This window comes from Rana temporaria, chromosome 1, assembly GCF_905171775.1.
Source record: "Rana temporaria chromosome 1, aRanTem1.1, whole genome shotgun sequence".
In the NCBI taxonomy this organism is placed as follows: Eukaryota; Metazoa; Chordata; class Amphibia; order Anura; family Ranidae; genus Rana; species Rana temporaria.
Genome location: NC_053489.1, coordinates 194,185,487 through 194,202,890, shown reverse-complemented (window position 1 = coordinate 194,202,890; position 17,404 = coordinate 194,185,487). Strand labels below are relative to the sequence as shown.

General features: G+C 46.8%; 1 protein-coding gene across 1 annotated transcript in view; it reads right to left on the bottom strand.

Annotated features, from left to right (window-relative positions):
- PIWIL1 (piwi like RNA-mediated gene silencing 1) overlaps positions 1 to 17,404 on the bottom strand; it is a 465,014-nt gene that overhangs the window by 287,346 nt on the left and 160,264 nt on the right. The gene's annotated exons all lie outside the window — the stretch shown is intronic.

Genomic DNA, 17,404 nt, shown 5'->3' with positions numbered 1-17,404 from the left:
ACTTGACCAGATGGCTCAACTGAATCTGGTAATCCAGAGAAGACGGAACTTTCTTCTGTAGTTCCCTGGTGTGGAATTGGGCAATCGGGACCGCCTCGAAAGAGGCCACCATCAGACCCAAAACTTTCACGCAGAAACGAAGAGATGACCACTTCTGGGTTGACAACTGCTTCACTGCAGATAGCAGGGTCTTCAGTTTCTCCGTCTGAAGGAACACTCTCGCCTCGGCGAAGTCCAGGACTAGTCCCAAGTATTCCAGTTTCTGGGACGGAACCAACACTGACTTCTGGAAATTCAGAAGCCAGCCGAACTCTTGGAGAGTCTGACACGTGATAGACACGTCATCTTCTAATTCTGAGCCTGAGGAAGTTCGCAGGAGAAGGTCGTCCAGATATCCCACGATAGCGATCCCTCGCTGCCTCAACAGGGCTAGTATCGGGGCGAGCACCTTGGTGAAAACCCGCGGTGCCGAGGCCAAGCCGAACTGGAGGGCCACAAATCGAAAGTTGTCCTCCCCGATCGCAAAGCGCAGAAACTTCTGGTGCTTTGTGCATATGGGAACATGTAGGTATGCGTCCATGATATCCAAGGACGCCAGGAAGTCCCCCTGATGGAGTGCCGCTATTACCGAGCGAATCGACTTCATCCTGAACTTTTGCACCTTGACAAAGCAATTGAGGGCCTTAAGGTCCAGAATAGGGGGAATCCCGGAATTCTTGGGGACCACAAACAGATTGGAGTAAAACCCCTGAAACCGTTCCAACGAGGGAACTGGTACAATCACCCCCCTGTCCAGTAGATCCTGGACAGCCCCTGACAGGGCCTGCCGGCGAACTGGAGGAAGCTGGAGGTTGGAAGGAAAAAATCTGTTTGGTGGACAATAGAGAAACTATATCTTATACCCCGAGGCAACCACTTTGCAAACCCAACGGTCGGACAGAAGAGACCTCCACCGAGCCGCGAATTTGCGAAGCCAGCCCCCCACCCGAGACACAAGGCGGTGCAATACCACTGCATAGGTGGAGGCCCTGGAAAGCAAGGGGAGCGTATCCAGGACCGACTCACAGACGAACTTCAGACCCTGAACCAATTGTTAAGCCAGGTCCTTACAGGTCTCGGAAGCATCCTGTTCCTCCAGCTCCTGCAAAAGGAGCTTCGCCCTTTCGGTCAGAGTCTGTGACACCAGAGTCCCGGCCAGAACTGGCCTCACCGCCGAACCCACTACAGTGAATAGGGAGCGGGCCACAGCCTCCACTCTCCTATCAGCAGGGTCCTTAAATGCAGGAGCCCCTTCCACAGGCAACGTGGTGGCCTTGCTTAATCTGGACACGGGAGGGTCCACAGACGGAGGAGAGACACACTTTTTTTAATAGTCCTACTCAAAGGGATAACGGGTTGCAAAGTTTTTTGGAATGGCAAAAACCTTTTGAGGCGTATCCTATTCCTTGTACAATATGTTGTCCAAATAAGGAACACAAGGAAACACTTTTGCGGTGCGTGGTGGTTTGAGGAAGCCAAAAGGGACTGGCACATCAGGTGCCTCCGCCACATCCTCAAGTTTCTGAGTATCACGCACCGCAGAAATAAGAGCTCCAACAAATTCCCTATCAGCCACTGACCCTGAAGCATAGTTATCCTCACTGTCCGCGTGGGTTAGGCCTGCATCATCTGACATTACAGAAGCAGAGGCAGAAGCAACAGCAGGGCTCGATTCTGCGTCAGACATCCCCAGAAGCAGGCTCAGGGAGGGGGCGCTTTTTACCCCCCTTCTGGGCACTAGCTGCTTCAAACCTGGCGAGAAAGGCCTCCAGGACAGCCGACATTGCCTTAACAGATGTGGCAGGGGGAGGGGCATCAAGGGTTAACTCAGGCATTGCTGGGGAAGAAGTACCTTGTTCAGGCTCCATAATGCCCCACAGCTGTGTCACCTTAAACTGCAAGGCAGAAACACCCACCGGACACCTCCAGGCTGTTACAGCAGAGGTAGAGGCCCCCAGGGAACTCACCACCCCACCCCGTGCAGCGCGAGCTGAGACAAGTCTGAGGTGTGCACTGTAGCCGGCTGCACTGCGTCTGTCACCTCAGAGAGATTTGCGGTCTCTTTGCAGCGCTAAAACGGCCTTACAAGGCCAAACGAAATCCAAGATGGCCACCGTATGTGAAAAAAGCACCATAGGACAACAGGAAAATGGCCGCCAAGCCATATAAAGTGTGACCACGGCAAAATGGTGGCCGTTGCACATTTAAAAACACCCAAAGTGACACAGCACAGAGCGCAGCACAGACTAACACAGCGCAGCACACAAAAGACCAGGAAGTGAACACACACAGCCCCCGCTATACACGCAGGCACTGGTGTAATAAAGAGACCCCAGAAAGCCCCCCCCTCACAGCCGCTACCCAAATGGGAAAAGAGGGAGAGGAATTAAAGGAGAGAGGAAAGCAGGGCAAACCCTCAGTCGACCTCCCAGGGAAAAATTCCAGCCATACAACCTTACCTGAGCAAGGGGCCACTACTTACCCGTCCTGCGACCACCGGCTGGAGGTATCCCAGACAGAACCAACGTCCGCTAAACGGCATGGCTGCCGGCCAGACACACTGTGACAAAGCCATGAAGACCGGTCATATGTTTGCCCTAGATGTTCCCCCGGACGCCCCTGGAGCAAAGGGGCCTGTCGTGGATGACCCAGAGCTGAGCTGAGGGCCGGCACACGCTCGATGGCCGAATATGGGGGGACTACAAGAGTCAAGAACCAGCCTGTCACCCAGTCGGCAGTTGATAGAAGAATCTCAGGATCCAAAAATGCAGGAACTAAAACAATAAAAAGCGAAGAAATCGCAAGAAAAAAATCTCCAGAGTACAGGACTCTAAAGTGCCTGTCCTCTCCTGACATTAGGCAGAGAAAAACTGAGGCTGATAGAGCAGGGTGTGGGTTATACCAGGAGAACCACGCCCCCTGGGAGGAGCTGCACTAAAGAAAGGTTAAGACTTTAAGTGCTGTATTTCTGCCTAACTCTCCTGGAAGGAAGCGGATATAACCCTACAGTCAAAGGCTGCTGTGTCCGTCCATGAACGGAAGAGAAATCTTACCTAAAGGACAGTAGACAATTAATTAACGAACTGAAAAACGTGGAGGTAACAGAAAATCACATACTAGTCATTCGACAATCGATGTGAACTCACTATAGACAAATATAGTACAGGAGGATGGGATACAAAGTGTTGAGTGGGCATTACACAACCAGATCAATATGAAAGAAGAACAGGTACATTATTGAAGGGTTAAGGCTAGCCATGACCCATAATTATTTTTGGAACAAGGGGGAGTACTTCACCCAAACTAAGGGAGTAGCAATGGGGGCTAAGTATGCCCCCCAGTGTAGCTAATATATTTTTAAACCACTGGGAGGAAGAACAAATTTAAAGTGTGCAAAGGGCCAATCTGAAAATGTACCCTGGGAACATTGATGATCATTTGGAGAGGCACAGAAGAAGAACTACAAAATTTCTTCAATGAAATTAATCTCAATGGGCTGGATTCAAGAAGCAATTGCGCCTGTGTAACCATAAGTTACACAGCGCAATTGCTTACTTGCCCCGGCGTAACGAATGCTCCTGATTCAGGAACCTTGTTACGCCGACTGCAGCCTAAGATATGCGCGGCATAAGGCTCTTATGCCCGCATATCTTAGGCTGCATTCTTGCGATGGCCGCTAGGTGGCGTTCCCGCTGTGCTCAGCGTATAGTATGCAAATTGCATACTAACGCCGATTCACAACGTTGCGCGAGCCCTGCGTACGCAGTTTACGTTGTTTACGTACGGCGGTTTTCGCGTAAGGCTGCCCCTGCTATTAGCAGGCGCAGCCAATGTTACGTATACCCGTCGTTCCCGCGTCGCGAAATGACATTTACGTACTTTGCGTAAGTGATTCGTGAATGGCGCTGGACGCCATTCACGTTCACTTTGAAGCAAATGACGTCCTTGCGACGTCATTTGCCGCAATGCACGTCGGGAAAGTTTCCCGACGGAGCATGCACTCTACGATCGGCTCGGGAACGCGCCTAATTTAAATGATTTCCGCCCCCTACGGGATCATTTAAATTGCGCGCGCTTACGCCGGGCATTTTGCCGGCGCGCCCGCGCAATTTACGGAGCTACTGCTCCGTGAATCAAGGGCAGCACAGTAAATTTGCAGGGGCGCAGTGCAAAAACGTTGCCCTGCGCCTCCGTAAAAAAAAGCGCAATTCTACCTGAATCCAGCCCAATGCTTATGAGATTACTTTTTCAGGAATTTGGAATAAAGAGACAAGCGCCTATGTAGACTTACAATTATTTAAGGAGAACGGATGTATCAAAACCAGGACTTTAAAAAAAAAAACAGACAGGAATGGATACATCCCAACCAACAGCTACCATCATAGACAATGGATAACAAACATCCCGAAAGGGCAGCTAATGCGAGTCTATAGAAATTGCAGCAACGTTAAAGATTACGAACTCAAGCAAATTCCATTATAAATAAGTTCGTAGAAAAGGGTTACAAAAAAAAGATATGGTAGCGCTAAAAGAAAAAGTAAAATGTATGGATAGAGAACTCATGACAATACCGAAAAAGAACAAAAAGCAAAAGCATATGGACATGGCCTTAACAGGATATAACATACAACATAAAGCCCTAGAAAACATAGTAAAGTATTGGCCCATTCTCCAATCAAAGTTTTTAAAACTATAATACCCAACAAGCCTTCTTTCATCTACAAAGGCTCCTAGCCTTAGAAACCGCCTGTAAGGTTCTGAAAGAGTACCCCTTTATGTTTTAACTAGAATAAATTAGAAATAACATATCATGTATACCTACGTGCAAAAGAAACAGAAGAATGTGTAGATGGCATTTAACTTAGTTTGATAAGGTTGTTGCCTGCGATTAGCATAAACATAACAAGAATGTGTTAGTTGACAGGAAAAACAAGAACCTTGGCTGTTACAACTAGCACACTAGCACACTAGCGCACCCCTAATCTAGAAGGGAAATTCCTGGGGAAAAAAAATGAATTACTTACAGTTTTGGTGTCTTGCCCAGCGTCCATCAGCGGCCTTGTTCAGTCCGGAGTCCGTTTGCGGCCGTGAGCGGGTCCGTCCAGCCTTCCTCGCGGCGTCCGTCCAGGTGTCTGTCTGCGGCTTCCTTGCGGCATCCTCGCGGGGTTCGTCCAGGTGTCCGTCTGCCGGGTCCGTCCAGTCCTCCATCCGCACGTTGCCCGGGGGTTGCGGCGATTTCCTGTTTGTTCGGCTACTCTCGGCTCCTCTCACGTGGCTGGACAGAGCCGAGCGCAGCCGAGTGTGCAGTACACTCGGCTCGGCTCTAGGCTGAGGCGCTCTGCGCCTAATTAAAAAAAACAAACACCGCTGCAACAGTATCGGCGTATATCGCACACCCACGATTTTCCCGATTTTAAGGGGAAAAAAGTGCGCTGTACACGCCGATAAATACGGTAATTATCTTCAGGCAAAATACTATGTGCTGCTTGGCCATAACATACTATTGCATTGTGTAAATATCGTGTCCTGCTGTAATTGGCTGACTCGAGGGGGAGGTTTCCTAATGATAAATGTATAAATATGCTGTGTAACCAATAAACCATTGTAGTCTAGATTCACCATAACCCTGTGTGGCTCTTGATTATCTGATGCGCATTAAAGGATCTTCCACACACTCAAAAGTCCAACCCGGGTATAGAGGAAGACCACCAATCTTACAAATGGTACCAGAAGTAGGGTCTTTCACTTGACAGGTAAGTGGAATCTTTGCGAATTATTTCTCTTTGCAAAGCACTCTCACTTACTCTGTCTCGATTGACCTTACTGTACTTTTTGATTTTTTTAAAAAATATATCTCGAGGACCTGCTAGGTTGGCCTTCCTGGGCTTTGAAGGTTGGATTGGTTAAAGGATAAGGGATGTCCCGCTGGTGTGGCCGGACTAAAAGGCTTTAATAGTGTAACGGAACCCCAAATGGGACAGATTCCACATAGTCAGGCAAATGAACCCCAATAACGAGACAGCGCTCTGTTTGAGGTTCAAAACGAATAGAAACTTTAATGAGAAAAACAGGCTTTTATATACAGTCAGTAACCAAAAATGAACAATGACTCAACTTCACCCCCAACATGACACAATGAGCCCAATACACATCTTTTGGGAAGACTTTCTGTCACCAGGTCTTGATCTAATTTACATGAGCTAAATAACTAATCATTTACCCAGACAAGGTGACTCCGAGATATGTCCTTTCAAGATAGACACCTGCTATACAATACACATTCCTTTAGTAGACATTATTTACATGAGCTAATTAACTACAGCTGATAAGTCAGACATCTGACCTTTAGACTGTCTATTAACTTGCAATACACATTTATCATCAATAGCCCGTCACACAATACAGGGTCAATTAGCACCACATAATGGAAGATACTTCAGAAGCCATACTAGATTCATTTACATCACAACAGACGACATTAACACCTAACAGTCTGTGTTCCCAAATTGAATGAGTCACTCTTTCAATTAACCTGTTGAGTTCAGAATCAACAACCTGTAAATAGTTCTTACAGACATCCTAGAATATATTTGTGGATTAAAAGCAATCCAAGATATGTCCATTATTTCCTGGCTCATTCTTTGTAAGAGCTTCTGGGTCCCACGGGCCCTCCTGTTACAAGAAGCATATATTTTCTGCTATGAGAGCAACGTAGCTGCCTCTCATAGGAAAGGACGGGTGTGCGGAACCCTACTATGTTATTGATAAGTATATATAATATAACAATAACTGCATTGTATTGATCATTCTTGCATATATACACATATAGTTTTTAAATATATATATATATATATATATATATATATATATATATATATATATATATATATACATATATGGCTAGATTCCGGTAGGACTTACACCGACGTATCTTGAGATACGCCGCGTAAGTCAAAATGTGCGCCATCGTATTTATGCGCCGTACCCACAGAACTAGAAATGCCTAAAAATAGGCTTCTCCCGACCGGCGTAACTTTCCTCCACCGGCGTATCGTAGGCACATATTTACACCGAACGCATCTGGCCCACTGATTTCCTATGCAAATATGCAAATGAGGGAGATACGCCGATTCCCAAACATACGCATGTCCGGTGCAGGCTATGCGCGGTGCGCGTAAGTTGTACGCCCATCGCAAAGTTACTCCTCATAAAGCAGGGGTAACTCAGCAACAGACGTGCACAGGTCAGCTGGAGAGCAGCTACAGCAGCACCGTTACCGACGAGCTGAGCAACCCCACTTGCAGGACAACACATCTGTATACCAACATGCCAGGGGCAGCCATGGTCATAGCAATAATACTGTGTCCACCAGCACGTAGGAAGGCACAGGAGAGGATATACCGCACGCGCATGAACATCTTTGGCATGGGTGATTCGGAGGTGTTTCGCATTTTCAGATTCAGCCCTGATGCCATCCTTGAATTAGCCACAACCCTGCATGATGACATCACCAGCAAGACATATCGCTCACATGCAGTGCAGCCACTGGTCAAGGTACTGGCAACACTGCATTTCCTTTAAAGTGGATCTTTTCAGCGTACAAGTGGAGTTGTGGCTGGGATGTCACAATCCACCATGAGCAGATGTGTGCACCAGGTTGTCCCCGCAATCCTCAGACGCATGTCCCACCACTTCATCAAACCCCCCCAGGAGCACCTGCGGCATAAGGCAAGGGCGGATTTCTACCAAATTGCAGGATTCCCACGCACCGTGTGGGCCATTGATTGCACACATGTGGCACTACGGCCCCCCCCCCGTGCCACAGAGCACATATACCGCAATCGTAAGCAGTGGCATTCCATCAACGTACAGGTGATAGCCGATGCCCAATGCCTCATATGGCACGTCCGTGCCAAACACCCAGGGGCCAGCCATGACAGCTACATATACCGTCAAAGCAACATCTCCACAGAATTCGAACAGAACGTGTATGGGGACAGCTAGCTGGTTGGTGAGTGACATGGGAGTCAGGCAAGACTGTCTGCCCCCGTGATGCAGACATCACGAGGGGCACATGCACGACTAACATCCTCCTGTCTTTTCCCTTCCAGGTGACTCGGCATATGCACTTGGGCCCCATCTCATTCCATTCCGGCATCCCCAAACCAGAGGAGAGCAAAAATACAATGATGCACACATACGTACCCGTGCAGTGGTGGAACGCACATTTGGCCTCCTGAAGTCCCGTTTCCGATGCCTGGATACGTCCGGGGGGGCCCTGTTGTATTCCCCCAACTTTGCGTGCCAGATCATCGGTGCATGTTGCGTGCTGCACAACTACGCCATGAGAAAGGGCCTGGAGATTGACATACGTGATGACCTGACCCCCGAACCACACAGTCCCCCCCCCTGTCCGAGGCTACCCCGTCTCCCGAGGGAAGAGCAGTCAGGAGTTGCCTCGTGGAACGCATCTTTGCACGTTAAACACACACATTCATCATGGCACAAGGAGAATGCACGCATGCACACCACTGTGGTCCCTAGCTCACACACACCACATCCCCATCACATTGGTTTAGCCCAAGTCCACCATGCAGGACTTGGGAGCAGCAACGCCACGCCAAGGCACCAATTATGTCGCTGTCCATTCATACCACATTCACACGGTCGTGGGGATAATTTCTCCCCAACGACCGAGGGTGACACCCCTTTGCTGGCAGGAGTGTCACCCTCCCATTCACACACCAGTCACACTGTAGTCTACACTCCTCACCGTGTGTAGGAACTACAAACAAAAAAAAAACTCATATTCTGAGCAAATAAAATATAAAGCTCATACTCTGAGCAAATAAAATATAAAGCGCATACTCTGAGCAAATAAAATATAAAGCTCATACTCTGAGCATAATCCAAAAAAAAAAAAAGGAGTACTCATCTGCTTTGTCGTGGGCCAAGGCTGGTGCCACGGGTGCCACGGCTCCGGCTCCTCAGTTGTCGGGAGGGAGCCTGGGGTGGGGAGGGAGGGGGGAGGAGCATCATCCCTTGCTCTGTCACTCCTGGCAGGTGGTGATTGCCTGCCCTCCATTGCGACGGCGAGGCGTGTGAGCACCGTGTTGGTTTGAGCCAGCATCCTCAGCTGGCGTGTGGTATTGTGGTGCTGGTGCCGCCGGGTCTGCCTCCCCTCCGCCTGCACAGCAGCAGTGTTGGCCTCTACAGCCCCTGCCAACCTCCTCACCTCCGCCGTGAGGACTGCTGTTGCGGCCTGCTGTTCCCCCATGCAGATCACCATCGCTACACAGTTTCCCCTCACATCCTGCAGGCTGTCAGAGATGTTGCTGCTCTGATCAGCCTGCAGGGTGAGGGACTGATGCAAAGCCGCTGTGCATGCAGCCTGGGACTGGGCCGAGGAGGCCAGGCTGTCTGCCACATGGCGCAGGTCACCCACCCTAGCCCGGATATGGCGGGTCTGCCGGGCCTGTTCCTTGTGCAGCCCTTTTTGGAGGGCTCGAGGTACACCCCTGGTCTTCCTTAGAGCCTTCCTGGGGGAAGGAGAGGCGTGGGCCCGTCCAGACGGGGAAGACCGGGATGGGGTTACCCTGGATGGGGTAGACCTGGATGGGGTAGACCTGATGGTCGGGGAGGTGGCCGAGGGTCCAGGGATGGTGGAAGCCTCCTCTAAATAGATACAGTCCTCCTGGTGGAGATCCACTGACTCAATAACAACCTCTAGTTGAGAGGTATGGGCACTCCCCTCCACCAACATGCCGGGGCTTCCCAGGGGGTAAGACTGAGCCACAGGATGTACCGGGGATGGCGTGGGTCGGACACCGGCCGACGACGGCCCAGCTCCCTCCAGCACATCTGTGGATGACACAAAACAATCACATGTTGGTGGACCCACACACTTGTCACATGTTCCCTTCCACCCCCTCACATGCTACACACCGAATGGAGGATAAAATACACTTACCTCTCCTCAAGTCCAGATCAGTGGAGTCATATCCCTCAACGCCCTCCACCTGCGAAAGACACCTGGCGACAATCTCCTCCTCAGGTGTCAAACGCAAATATAAGGCTGGTCCTCCTCCCGTGCCCCTGGCATGCTTTTTCATGAGGGCCAACTTGTCCCGGACCCAACGTCTCATATCGTTTAGCTTCTTCTGGATGTCATCAGACGTCCGGGTTTCATCGCCAATGACATTGACATCGAGGGCGATCTTTGCCAGAATCTCCCTCTTCTGTACCTTGGTGGTATTAGCACTTTGGGCACCATATTTTGTGAGCGCCCCCAACAAGATAGCCATCTCCTCAGGATTGAAGTTCCTCTTCCTCTTCTTATCCTTGCCCACTTTAGGAGGTGCCATCGCTAGACAAAATTACCTTGCTCATGGGGGGAAAAAAGCAGGATGTAATTTTATGCCGAACGGGCGCATGTCTGGGCGTATTTATGCGTTCGGCGTAAGCCGGTGGGTCGGCGTATCCCAGAAAGTTGGGCGCCGTAGTTGTGAGCATGCGCACAGGGAAGCGATCATACGTCCACGTGACTGCGCATGCTCCGTCTATGATACGCCGGGCGTAAGCCACTACTCCACGTTCAGGCCATCATTTGCATAAGGGCACACCCACTTACACTTACGCTGGCTTACGCCTTCAAATTTACGTTACGCCAACATTGGGAGCAAGTGCTTTGTGAATACTTTACCTACCTCTCAGAGTTACGTCGGCGTAGCGCATATGAGATACGCTACGCTGGTATAAAGATGCGCCAATCTACCTGAATCTAGCCCATAGTGTTTTGGAAACACACAAAGCGTTTTTGGAAATGCATATAGATAGATACTAGACGGATCTAATAGTCCTAGGTGGCTATTAAGGGAAACTTAAATTTAAAGTTAAAGGTGTATACACAAAATAGATTGACACGTTGTTCCGATATCCATCAGGTTGCTTTTGCTTATCTTTCTATCGCATAGAAGTATAAATATAATCTTGTATAGAAGTATAAGTATAAGTATAATCTTGTATAGAAGTACAAGAATATTGTTGGTGCCTGGTAAGTGCACAGTGTGTGAGTGGACTGTTGGTTTGCTATTACAGTAATCAGACATATTTTAGAGTATAAGGAACATTATTAATGTTTCATAGATGTTCTGAAGGTGTTGTGGGTGTACTGTTTTGTTGTGCACTGGATTTTGTATTTTATTATAGAAACTGCAGGGAATACTTGGTGAGTATTCCTAGTGGTTAGTCAATTAGTAGAGGTAATATAGGATCAGTAGAGGTTATTTGTTTAAGGAAGTAAGAAACCTTCCTCCCCACAGCCATAGCCTGCACATAGAAAGCAGGGGAAACTGGACACAGTTCAAATATGTATGGACTCATGAGGCGGGTCTGAGCATTTTGGAATACTAAATAACCGATACGTTTTATGTAGAATCTGTAAATTTTGTTAGACCTCAACAGTTTAACTGTTTTAAGAAGTAGTAGTAAAAAACTCTGGGTGATGGAGAAAAAAACTCAGACCTCGGTCGCTGTCCTTACTGTCACGTGACAAATATAAAATAAACTGTTTGTTTGTATTGAGTTGTCTAGAAGCTAAGGGTGATATTGATTTGAAGTGAATGAAGAGATTATGATTTGTGATTATGTGAAGGTACAGGAAAATCCTGAACCTCTATGAGCCAAGGTGTTCTATAAGTTAACGTGAAAACTTACAAACGCTGATAGTAAGGGTCAATGGACACCCCAGACCAAAAAGACGTGAACCCCTCTTTTTTTAAGAGAAGAGTGGACACAAAGACGAAACGATTATTCTCATTAATTCTGTTATCAGTGGCTAATAATTAGTCTGTGTCTGGAGTCCATTGGCTAATACAAAAATAAATCATCTCCTGTCAATTTTTCTAATACTACGCTCGAGTGAAGAGGAGCTCCTCCACAGAAGCCCCCACCCTCAGGGTTCTCTGTGAGGAAATCGCCCCTCCTTTCGCACTTATGAAGAAAAATAAATGTACATTTGTGATTCCTCTGGGAGCAATTGAGAAAAATATTATGTGACTGTGTTGGTATAGCATGCCGGAATATTAAAAGGAACTTGTGCACTTATTATTTGTATTGTTTATATTGCTAGGTAAACATTGTATATGTATGTAGCATTCCATTTTATGGAAAGAGATGGGTTGGAAATGGCAGAGCACTGACTTGAACACTCTAGGGTCAGAGCAGACGGAAGAGAAAGGGCACCAAGTACAAACTTCCCTGTCCTGACAGAAACAGGACACCTATAAAGCCACACTGGGAACAGGGGTGGGGTCCAATAAAAATAGTTGGCAGGATGCCAAATAGGTATAGCTCTTAACAGGAAGTTTATTTTGAAAAATAGATTTTTGCACATTAACAGCCACATATTAGGGTATCTCTGAGCAAAATATTGCCATTTGGAGTTTTTATAAACATCGCATCTTAAAGGAACATAACACTTTAAATGCTTATTAAGCCTTATCTGTGTATTAGTGAGCAATTGCAGTGATGCTGATAACACCCTGTTCTGAGGCATAGAAAAATTATTATTTTTTTTTATATAGTTTATAAATTTCTAGAAGAGGGAATACTAGATATCATCCTAGAACACCTCTATAAACCCTGTAAAGAGGTTGTTTTAGCGTCCTGGTGGACGAGGAGAGGGCATCCCCTTGTGGACGCAGCCCATCTTTTGGAAATATATCCTTCACGGCCGGCAACTAACCGGGTGGTTGATATCCTCAGGGTTATGTACCGTTGTTTTCTACACAATTATGCTCCAGACCACATTGTGAGCCCACCTGCGAGACCACACCTACACATAGATCAGTCCTGCTACAGTATACAGTACTCTTTGGAGGCCGGCTGAAAGGACGGGTTGAATTTGCACACAGAAGGACACTCTGTTTTCAGAGTCATTGGATCCTTTAGGTCGCGTACACACGGTCGTTCCAAACCGATGAGAATGGTCCGGCGGGCCATTTCCATCGGTTCACAGATGAAGTGGCCTGATGGTCTGATGTGCGTACACACCATCGTTCCAAAAACCGATCGGGTCAGAACGCGGTGACGTCAAACACACAACGTGCTGAATAAAACGAAGTTCAATGCTTCCAAGCATGCTTCGACTTGATTCTGAGCATGCGCGGGTTTTGAACCGATGCTTTCTGTACTATCCATCGGTTTGGACCGATCGGGCAGCAGGCCATCGGGTCGATTTTAAAGCATGTTTTTAAATTTTCGACCGAAGGACAACAGACCGATGGGCTGTATATACACACCGTCGGTTTGGACCGATGAAACTGAACCTCGGTCCATTCTCATCGGTTTTGTCCGACCGTGTGTACGCGGCCTTACTCTGGGTCGGTGGATATATTTATATAGAGAGACAGAGGGTTTTTTGGTTTCATTTGAAGGGCCAGAAGTTTATTTTACTTTGGCAGGTAAATCAATCAAGCAAAAAGTTAGATTGGTTGGCTGTTTTCAGCTTTTCAGGTTCTTCCTGAGGTAGACATCCTAGACTTTGAGTCTCATATATGGAAGCAGACCAGACGGCTAAGGATGCTGCATTACAAGCCCCGAACACTTGATGGGTCTGAGCAACTCACAGATTCTACCTAGTTCTGGCCCAGTGTAGCTGGGATAAATAATTCAACTTTAAGGACCCCAGAATGAGAAGAACAAGTGGTCCACAGGGGGCAACCTTGGAATCAATGTGATCTTTTATGTCTGCCAGCCATTCTGACCCCTCCACAGCCCTACAGCCTGACAAATGGAACGTGTCTTCAGTCACAAGCAGTTATGGCTGCCCTAGTAAATGAACATGGGATAGAGACAGGGTTCACCACAGTTGTTTTTTTAATATACCACTTCTTGTTTTACCTGTTACCAAAGGTGTTACCAAAGGCTGAACCTCCCTTCCGGAGATATAAAAGATATATCCGGGTGCCCAAGTAAAGGTATCTGAAATATGCTGTGGTTGTAGCACCCAGACTTGGCCTCCTCATTATGTTTGTATGCAAGGGACAATTGTGAGACTATGACAAGTGCCCTCACCAAAAAACATGGCAGAGACCTTTGCCCTGTGTTTTTTTTTTCCCAAAGGTGGTCCCGGTTCAGGTTCAGGGTATGCCTCCTGAGCGATGGTTGTAGGGGATGGCAACATCATTTACCCTGGACAGACCAACTACAATGTTACATAAAATATTCACACCCAACACATGTCTGCTCAAAGTTTGGGCGGATATGGAGTTAATCCAAAAGCTAGGATTTTAATGCCTTTTTGGGATTAAATAGGAGAACAGGGTGAGGTAGTGTCACAACATGACTATATACCCATTGCTCAACGGGACACTTCTCCCAGGTCATTTATGACTTCCACTGTTTTATCTGATGTACACAAGGGTTTTGTAGATTCTGCTGTTATTAGAGTACATTTGCAGAGTCAGCTACTAGAGCAGCCAGCACATACCCAAATGCCAGTACTAACACCTGAAATAGCACTGCTAGATCATGCATTATTAGATCTCCAGACACATGCCACAGAGAAAGATTTGAAGGTTTGGGGGGGATGACTCGGAAAAGACCATAAATGGACATTTCCTTGAAGAGGGGAAGACATGCATCCCCGCAGCTAGTGCACCTTTGTTTATAGCCCAATACCATGGGGTAGGTCATAGAGGTTGGCAGAACACATGTGAAATTTTACTGAATATATTTACCGCAAACCTACCCAAGCTTGTTAAAGCATATGTGTCATGGTGCATCACATGCATCAGGAATAATCCAAACATACCGCACAAGGTGAAAGACCTCCTGTATCCCACTACACCTTTCACTCATCTGTAAATAGATTTCACCCACATGCCAAAGAAAGGGACAGAGCAAGAATTCCTTTTGGTCATTGTGGATGTATTCTCACGATGGGTGGAAGCATTCAAAACCACAAGAGAAGACACACAGACAGTAGTGCGCATACTCACGCAGGAAATCATTCCTAGGTGGGGATGTCCATTGCAAATAGGAAAGCCACAGGGTAGTTTCCATTCTTATGGGTAGACCTTTTTCCACCCCTTGGGCGAGAACACCCCTTATCTTAGACGCAGGAGATCTCGACCAGATAAGGGAGGAAAAATGTCAGAAAGTTAATTGAAACTTTAGACCAAGTTGAAAGAAATGTTGCTCGCACATCTTTTCTTTTTGTTCACAGAAACCAACATATCCCTTTGGACATTCTACCACTAGAAGTCGCAGTGACCCGGACAGCCATCCTAGTGGAGAATTCCCAAGCCTGGATCCATGCCAGTCGAGTTAAAAAGGTCAAGGTGGATTGTGCGAAGCAAGACAAGACACAGATAAAGCTTCAGTTCCAGACCAAGGAGGTGAAGCAGGTATTGTAAATCCTCGAAAAGCGAATACAGCAAAATGACTTTGTTTACTGCTCATGAATCTGAGAAACTTTGGACACTCCTGGGGCTTACCACACTTTCAGTGTTTCCCCCTACATGGATCCATAACACATCTGTTGAGGTGCCCGATTATTATGATGTAATCGCACAACATAGAAAGGAAGTAAAAAAATTACAACAGGATGCAAGGGATATTGCTAAAACATGGAGCCCGTTTGGTGGAGGAGATTTTGGCTTAAAAGGGATCTTCTCCGGGTTAAAAGATATTGTGATGATTATTATAATGATACCGATTGTTGTTTTTGTAGTGTATTTAACTATCAAATTAATGCTTTGTGCTATTGGCAAAATGACTAGCTTAAAGGCAAGAAAAGGTGAGGATCCTTCTATGAGTATGGCAATGATTACCATGAGTGATCAATACATACATCCGTATGTATGATCAAAGGAGGGATTGTAAGATTCTGAAAGAGTACCCTGTTATGTTTTAACTAGGATAAATTAGAAATAACATATCACGTATACCTACGTGCAAAAGAAACAGAAGAATATGTAGAGGGCATTTAACTTAGTTTGATAAGGTTGTAGCCTGTAATTAGCATAAACATAACAAGAATGTGTTAGTTGACAGGAAAAACAAGAACCTTGGCTGTAACAACTAGCTTTTTTATGGTATGTCATTGTGTACATATAATTATCTTCAGGCAGAATACTACGTGTTGCTTGGCCATAACATACTATTGCATTGTGTAAATATCGTGTTCTGCTGTAATTAGCTGACCCGAGGGGGGGGGTTCCTAATGATGAATGTATAAATATGCTGTGTAACCAATAAACCATTGTAGTCAAGATTCACCATAACCTTGTGTGGCTCTTGATTATCTGATGCGCAATCAAAGGTTCTTCCACACACCCAATAGTCCAACCCGGGTACAGAGGAACACCACCACCCTTACACCGCCTTGTACACAATGCCCACCAAAACAGATTAGGATTTTTAAAAATCTCAAAGGCTTCCTTCCATGAGTGTGGGACATATCTCCCATGCAGGGTGAGTAAAAGGACCAATAAGAAAAAAGAAAATGTAATCTCCACGGCAAACGGATCCAGTTACAACATAAAATAATTATTAACATGTAACAGCATGCATGTTAACGTATGTTTTAGAGTGCCCATGTCAGAAACAATATGTTGGAAGAACAACTAGAGTGTTACATGTTAGGATTCGGGAACATATTTCAAACATAAAAAAGGGATTCAATAAAAACAAAGGCCCAGATTCTCAAAGGGCTTACGACGGCGCAACGCCATGTACGCCGTCGTAAGTCCTAATCTGGGCCGTCGTATCTATGCGACTGATTCTTAGAATCAGTTACGCATAGATATCCATTCGATCCGACAGGCGTAAGGCTCTTACGCCGTCGGGTCTTAAATGCAAATATTTTTTTTGTCCGCTAGGTGTCGCCTCCGTCGTTTTCCCCGTCTAATATGAAAATTAGCTAGATACGCGAATTCCCGAACGTACGCGCGGCCGACGCAGTAAAGTTACGACGTTTACGTTAGGCTTTTCCCGGCGTAAAGTTGCCCCTGGGTCTGTGAGGCGCAACCAATTTTAAGTATGGCCGTCATTCCCGCGTCAAAATTTATAAATTCACGTTGTTTGCGCAAGTCGTCCGTGAATGGGGCTGGACGCCATTTACGCTCACGTCAAAACCAATGACGTCGTTGCGACGTCATTTAGAGCAATGCCCGCCGGGATATTTTAGGGACGGCGCATGCGCATTTCGTTCGGCGCGGGGACGCGCTTCATTTAAATGAAACACGCCCCATACCCGCCAAATTTGAATTAGGCGGGCTTACGCCGGGTGATTTATGCTACGCCGCCGCAACTTTACACGCAAGTGCTTTGTGAATAAAGCACTTGCATGAAAAACTTG